An 8330-nucleotide genomic window follows, 5' to 3' on the forward strand; every position below is an offset into this window, starting at 1 on the left:
TCACAGCAGATAGGAATTTAAACCTGGAGCGTTGTTGAAAGCCCCTTCCCTGTCGCTCCTGCTTGTTTTTCTGGGAGGTGGGACTAGCTTCCACTTCTCCTGTTCTTATAGTTGCTGAGTTCATTATAAAATTATTTGTATATAACTCCAGCAGTACATTGGTTAATCAGAAACATCTGTACAACTGGATTCGTTTATACGAACAGAATAACTAAATCAATCAGCAGAATTTCTTGTATTCGGGTAGGTTGGGCCAACATTGTGTAGTCCAGAATAATAACAGTGCTTTGTAGCTAACCTGACACAGATGGCAAAAAGATTGTGTCTGGGCAGCATAAGTTGGAAGTGAAACTGAAGAAATCCTGTGAGTCCTTAATAGCTGCCTTAATTAAGTTTTACTCTGTTTTTAATGTGTGTGTTTTAAAAACTCAGATGCTTCAGAAAGGAATGTCCTGTTTAAAAAAAGAACACATCAGAGTCATACCTTCAAAGGATGGAGTCTCCTGAATGAGGCTGAATTGTCCAGATCAGAGTCTCCTGAAAGATAAGTTTGTATGTTCTGCCAAACTGCCACAGCTGCAGCAAGCCAAGGGCCTCATGCTGGGAAAATGCCACGGACCAGAGAGGCGAACGGACATGTCTGACTAGAGGAAGCTAAATTGGGCAGAGGACATGAGTTCCCAAGAGAGACCGATGCTGGAGTCCTGATCTGACATAGCCAGAGTAGTTCCTCGGGGTGGTGTGTCCTTGTGCAGAGCTCTGGAGGCCCACAGGAGTTGAGCAGGTTCACAGAACACAGCCCAGTTCATCTGGCTCTTGAGGTCAGCCTTATTGGAGACTCAGGAGGTCTGATAAGAACAGGGAAATCTCTAGATCCCGAGTTTCCATGTGTGGCCCAGCCCTGAGGGACCCTGAACTCTCCATCACTTAAAAATCCGAGTCATTCTCAAGGCCAGAAGCCCACTGGCCCCAAAGTGCCAGAATCCTAAGGTGGGTTTGGGTTCCTAGTGCATGGTTGGCCTTCCGTAGGGCTAACCGTGGTAGGCAGCTGCATTAGTTTTTAGCCAGTGAGTGGTGAATAGTGAGGGAGAATAGTCCCCCCGGGGAATTGGCAGCTTTTTTTTCTCTTGCTTTATACCATAGCCTCAGCACTGGGATTTGCAAACGTTCCCATCTTCTTGGGGCCCCCCTGTGCTGATACTGAGAGGCTGGAGTCTTACTGGAGCCTCTCAGTATCAGTATAGGGGCACATGGCCCCTCTGCTCTACCTTCCCTTTCATGCTGCCCCTGCATTTAGATGCCGTCAATCCTCAGAGACAGTGTGGACTCTTGAAAATTAAGTCGCTTTCAGGTTCAGTCCTGGTATCAATCAGCACATTTATTTAATGCCTTTTGCGTTGGATCCTCTACAAAAAGTAGAGTGGAAAAGTGGAGAGAGCAGAAGGGTAGGAGCGCCACACATGTATTCCAGTTCCGGCTTTGCTGCCAGTAGTCATGTGACCTTGACAACAATAAAACACTGTGTGGAAGGAGAGTGGAGAAATCTGCAGGAATGGGGAGCTTGCGGCTAGGAGGGTGTTTGTGATGCCTGGGATGGGGCACATGGTGTCTCCAAATCGGGCCCTGTCTAAATAGTGCAGTTGTTAACATTTTAACCTATCAGTCAGAGATCTGATGACTCTGAAATTTCACCTTGCCTGTTTTTGACTAAGTATTTGATAAATGAGAGAAGTGTATGTCTGTCACATCTCTCATTTAGCTAAAATAGCATACGTGTGTGCACATAGTATATAAAATCACATTCTGCCTCAGCAAACTCAGAGTTCTTTGTCCTTGAATCTCACTGGATGCTTGCTGAAGAAAGAGCATTCACTATTCCCCTGAGGTTTTCTTTGTACTGTTATTTGTGGAGATGGGATTTAGCTGGATGCTGTCCAGGTGTGCCTGGCAGATCTTGTTTTATTTATATTCACTGAAAATCACACTACCTCCCTAGATGCATACGCACATCCATTATATTGACGCTTCTCTATTAGTACACACACGGTCATAACCCTGAAACCACCTGTCCTCGCCATCTACTACACATGAGTGCTTGCACACACACATACACGTGCACATGCATCATTTGCTTACTCTTTTTAAGGAGTACTTCAGCTGTAACCAGGAGCACCAATTCCAGACTTTACTGGGAAAGTCCATTGCTGGAGTTTTCTATGCATCAGCCTTCAGGGATTTTTGGAAGGCAGAGACTGTTGCCTACTAACATGCTTTTTGTGCAGTCTTAGACAAAACACCAGATGAGGGTGTCTATAAGTGTATGCTTTGGAGGGTGTTCTCTGTGATAGTGGTGATTCCTGGGAATGGATAAAAATACCCACATGGGGCTTCACCTCCAGAGTTCTGCCATGATCATTGGTCAGTGGCTGTGACCACTGCTGGTTGAGTTTCTTGTTTGTATTTCTTACTCGAGGTCTGAGGAACAACATGTTGCTATTTTGGCTCAGAGGCAGACCCTCTTGGATGTCTTCCAAGAAACTGTGCACTGCTTTTGCTTCTTGAGATTGGTGCTAACATTACAGGACCTCCAGTTATGCAATGGAGAGATCCTGGGCCAACAGGCTGGTAAATGGTATCCCTGTGGACTTTCTGCTTTACAGGGAGGTTACACAAACTTGTCTACCTGGGAAGCAGAACCCTAGGATTGGTGCCCAAGGGAGCCCAACCACCATTAGATAAGGCTGTGACAAGGAGAAAATGCTTTTGAGTTCCAACCCAGATGCCCAAGAAAGGATGAAGCCCTGGTAGAACTTTCCCCTGGGCTCCCCTTCAGCTCTGGCCCCAGCACCATGGAGGGGGAGAGGAAAAGGGAGGAGGTTTCTGGGGGTGGAGAGAGTGCAGAAGTCAGCAGTGACAGAGGGAAAAGAATCTGGTGGTTCAGAGCTGCAGGGAGAAGCCCCAGCAGGGGGATAGGGAGGCAGGCAGTGAAGGGAGTGAGATCCTTAACCTCCCCTACTCCCAGGAAGCCCCTGTGCTCATGAGGTTGCTGTGCAGGGGGCTGGAAGTGCAGGGAACCTTGTCGAGCTGGCCTACACTGTGGTCTGCCCTTAGAAAGAACTCATTAGGAGACAGAAATAAGAGGATGCCCGCTCTTCTAACGCTTACAGAAGTCAAGAATGAATTATTCCTCCAGATTTTCAGTAGTCATTTTTGGACAAATAATAATCCTAATAGCATCTAACATAGATACTGTGTACCAGGTAATGTTCTAAATGCTCCAAATTAACTCCCTGAATCCATAGAATGATCCTATGAGGCAGGCACTATTATCTTCATTTTGTAGATGAGGAATTTGAGGTTAATAAACTTGTCCAAGTTCACATGGTTAACTTGGCAGGGTTGAGATTCAGCCCAAGCTGTGTGGTTTCAGAGTTCACCCTGAACCATGATGCCCCCTACCTCCCTGCCAGCTCCTCAGTAAGGGGCATAAAACTGGAAAGGACCTAAGTGGCCCCAGCTTTTTTCAAGCAGATGACTAGTCACTAGCACAGTGTTCTGTGGAAATAACCCGGGCTTTCTGTTCCTCTGTTTTTCCTGATGCGTCTGGGTTAGGGTCACCAACCGACTGGCAAAGGACAGCCTGAGACAGTGAAGACCAGCCTGCTCTTTGGTGGTGTTTTGGGTCCAGCATGAGCTTTGCTCTGAATCATCCACTTTTAACACCCAACACCCACCACAGACCTCATTCTAAGTGACCCTCTAAGGTTTTAGTGTCTCTGATGAGGAAGAAAATCTTCCTAGAGGGTCACAAGTGCTGCCTGAGACTGGTGTCATTGATTGGTGTCACATGATATTCTCAAGAGTAAATGAATAACATAAGTTATATTTAGCAGGTGGGTAAGGAGTGTAATACTCAACTATAAAACATAGAACCTCTTGTAGAATCTTAGAATGACGGAGCTGGGAAGCAGAGTGAAGAGGAAGATTCTTTTGCCCATCCTCCCGTTTGACAGGTGAAGAAACAGAACCCCAGAGAAGTTAAGTGACTTTCCCAAGGCCAATCTAGCTGGTAGCAGAGCTGACACAAGAACCCAGCCTGGCTGAGCTCCAGTCCAGCTCTCTTCCCTGCCCAAGATTGCATAAAATAGTCCATAAATGATTTTCTTATTAAACTGCGGGTGAAGCATAGAATGGTCTGTTTCTTTACTGAGGCCAGCATTGCCCTAAAGATGTGAGGAGCTCAGCTGGAAACCTCCCTCGGGTACAGACCGTGGTAAGCCCATGTGAGGAAAAGGCAAGGCAGTGGTCAGATGCAGCTACTCCTGTGGAGTTGGCAGGGCCAAGCCTCTGCCTTCTAGACAGTCCTGGCCAGAGAGCAGTGAGCTGTCCCTGGCACCCTTGCTCTAAGTCTGTTGTTTTGAAGGTGAAGAAATTAAGCTGGCTCGGTTTATAGCCAAGTTCAGTGAGGGGGAAGTGGTCACTTCTCTACCATAAAGAAAACTGTATCTCAAAACCCTGCTCCTGACAGTAACTGCCAGGCAGCCAGCCCTTGGTCAACCCTGCAGGCTGCAGAGTTCTTGCTAGATTGCCGGGATGGAGAATTTTAAGCCCTTCCTGGTAGAGGCTTCAGCAGCCTGTGGAGGCCTCCCTGGGGACCTCTGCATCACCAGCAACCTGGCAGGACTGCTGGCGTCTGGGGTCAGAACCACCGGAGCCCAACAGACGTTTTTGCTGACAAGGACAGCTACAGGTCACGTTTGTACCTGCAGAACCATGGCCTGGGAATTTCTGCAGGCAAGAATGGAGAGGAAGTCGGTTCTGCATCAAGAAGAGACAGAAATCTAAGACTGGGAGGGCATCCAGAGCTATGTTCCCCGCTTCTGGGCTCTACTGCCTCAAAATGGGCCTGGGGGGGGCTGTAAGATAACTTTGTCTGGGGCTGATTTCAGCCCTGGTCTTGTGCGATGCCACCCCAGCAAGAGCACTTGGCGGGGGGTGGGGGGGGATTAAAACTAAGGGTGGAAAAGAAGCTTTGAGGAGCATTCACTATAACCCCTGCAGAGACCTTGACCAGTAGTCCCCCAAAGCACCCTCTTGGTGGACTGCCAACGGGCGAGGGGTGATTTAGTCCTTCCCTCCTTTCAAGCATTGCAGCTCTGTCAGCCCCCTTGGGGATTTCTCTGGCAATTTATCTGGCCATCTTTTCAAGCCCAGGAAAATATAAAATAAAGAAAAAGCTGTCCTGGGAACAGAAGGTAAAACAAAACCAAGTTCATTCTTAAGTGAGATCTGATCTGGAAGGTTTTCAGGGAGGTGCACTGCTCACCAGTCCCATGTGGCCTTTCCAGCCTCAAGTCTATAGGTCATGGTTCTTGGTCAGAGGGCATCAGGATCTTTTTGCTTATCTGGTATGACCTGGCTAGAATTGAGCAAGCAACCAGAGGCAGAGATAGGATTCAAAGTTAGACATTTCTGACTCCCATGCCTGGAGTCTCCCTGCCTTGTGCTTGATTAGAGTGACAGTTTTGGTGACATGTCCTGTTTCTGTGCTTTGCTAGAGTTGGCCAGCCTCCTGTGATGCCAGATCCCTTGGGCTACTCCTACCCTGTTGCTGCTCCTCCCCCTCCTTAAGCCTAGCTGTTGCAGAAAGTAGCTTCCAGGTCTCCCTCTGAGTGGTCAAGGAGTATGGAGAGGGCTGCTGTGGGCAAGTGCCAGGCCAGATGCACAACAGGCCCCTTTCTCCTGCGCTTACTACCCCAGCTTCAGTGTAGACTGATAGACCGATACTGAGACCAGTAATGGCCTGCTTGCTTGGAGGAACTAGGGGGCAGAGTGTACTATAACTAGTCCCATTGCATAAGTCAGCCCAGGGAGTTCCTCCTTTTGACCCCACAAGGTATAGCAGAAGGGCCCAAAGCAGAAGAACTGCACAAATACACTCGGTTTTAATATAGAAGCCACAGGCAAGGAAGCTTGGCCTGTATAGATTCTGGGGGCTGGGAAGACCGAGCGTGGTGGGTCCCTTCTTCCCAGACTCAAAATATTTTTAAGAGATAAAATTGAAGAAGCAACAAGTGGTGTTGAGTTTAAAAAACAGCAAGAAGCAGCATGCTCAGAGGGTAGCCCTGTTCCTCTCTTTGAATCACAGATGAGAAGGGGACACGGTATCTGGGCAGTATTTGAGAAGGAATCTCCCTGTGAACAGTGAGTACACCACATAAAGAAGCGTTGTCTAAACCAGTGTTTTGAAACCTTTCTTGACCATGACTCACAGTAAGAAATATATTTTTTATTGCAATCTAGGGTGGATGGATCGTTAGATAGATAATAGAAACAGAAGTTTTATAAAACAACTCCCACTCTTACCAAATGCAGTACATTATATCTATATATCTTTTAAAAAGCTGGGTCGGGGGTGCCTGGGTGGCTCAGTCGTTAAGCGTCTGCCTTCAGCTCGGGTCATGATCCCAGGGTCCTGGGATCGAGCCCCGCGTTGGGCTCCCTGCTCCTCAGAAGGCCTGCTTCTCCCTCTCCCACTCCCCCTGCTTGTATTCCCTCTCTCTGTGTCTCTTTCTGTCAAATAAATAAATAAAATCTTTTAAAAAAAATAAAAAGCTGGTTCGACCCACTAAATTGACTCGACGGTCAGAGAATAGGCAACAGCTTGCTGTTTGACAAAGACTGACTAGAACAGAGACGTGTCAGACATGTAGTCTCACTGTAGCTCGGGCAGATTCTGCAGAAGGAGATCCCGTACCCAGGCTTCATGGTCCCAGAAGAGGTTCTCTTCATTCCTCTAATCACGAGAAGCTGGTGGAGGGGTGATGGCGATGGAGGATCAAGGAAGGGGGAGGAGGCCGTGGCTGAGGGAGGGAGCGGGAGGCTGAGTTATGCCCTGTTCATACGGAAACACTTGCGTGCCCGTGATGTCCTGGCACAGAGAAGACAGTCTCTGCTCACTGGGCAAGGGTACTCATAGTCGAGTGAGCATGTAAGGACTCCATCCACAGCGGTTTGTAGTGAAAGGGGATGCAGGGAGCTTGAGCCCCCTTCATTCTGCATTCCCTAAATGAGGGAACCATGGTACAGGACTGGGTTCAGTGTGCCACCCCTAAGTTCTGTGTCTCATTTATATTAAGTAGTCAAGAAATGTTTATTGAAAGGCCATGTTATGTAGTTAGTACTTGCAACTAGACTAGTAAGAATCCTAATTATACATGGTGGTATTAAAAAAGCATTATTTGAAAGGCACTTTAGCACACTTGATTCATAATGTCATGTAAGTGGGACAGGAAAGAGAAGAAAGGCCCAGGAAAGTTTGGGTTATATAGAGGAACTGCTGAAGCCCATCGGAGTTTTAGGTCCTCCACACAGCATGCCTTTAAACAGTTGAGGTTTGGTTTGACTTTGAGGTAGGCCTCAGGGCAAGTTGCTCTGGCCCTTTGCTTGGAAGGAGGTCCAGGTGGTTTGAGGCAAGTGGACCCTAGCTTATCAGGGAGCACAAGAGAGAACATTCAGAGTTTCCACTGCCGTGAATCTGCACCTGCACTTGGTTTACCCACTCGGCTCGAGCAGTTCAAGACGATGTGACTTAGGCCTAAGTCACCCAAGTCTCTGTGGAGAGGAGGGGGCTTGGGGACCAGTCTGCATTCTCAGTTCTGGACCCCCAGCACTGATGGAGCACTGGGCTGACAGGTGGTGTGGGGCCATGGAAACGCTGCTGGTGCAGGTCCCTGAGCTGGCTTTCCTGTAAGCGTCAGCCCAGTACCTGAGCCTGGCGGTCCGGATCCCCACTGACCACCGAAATCAGCTACAGGTCCTTCTTTCAAGCAGCTGTGGGAGGAAAGGGCTGGAGTAGGCAGGGAAGAGAGGAGAGGCAAAGACGTTATGTGATTTGACAAAAGATATTCCAGTAGATTGGCTTCCCTCCTAAAAGTGAACAAATACACTAAATATCTCAAGATGAATGCTGTCAATTTTATTTATTTATTTATTTATTTTTTAAAGATTTTATTTATATGAGAGGGAGAGAGAGCACGAGCAGGGGAAGGAGCAGGGGGGAGGGACAAGCAGATTCCACACTGAGCACGGAGCCCGACACAGGGCTCGATCCCATGACTCTTGAGATCATGACCTGAGCCGAAATCAAGAGTCAGACCCTCAACCCACTGAGCCACCCAGACGCCCCCGATTGTTGTCAGTTTTATACATGAGTTCAAGTTTCACAGGGCCCAACCCCAGAGAAAACAGGTAGGAATGACTGGGAACTGAGGATAATTTGCACTCTTCAGAAGATCCCCTGGGATTCTGCCATAAAGAGCAGGTAGCTC

The sequence above is a fragment of the Eumetopias jubatus genome, unplaced genomic scaffold, assembly GCF_037043125.1.
Source record: "Eumetopias jubatus isolate StellerSeaLion01/CBP00866 unplaced genomic scaffold, mEumJub1_p1.0 scaffold_3, whole genome shotgun sequence".
Classification (NCBI taxonomy): domain Eukaryota; kingdom Metazoa; phylum Chordata; class Mammalia; order Carnivora; family Otariidae; genus Eumetopias; species Eumetopias jubatus.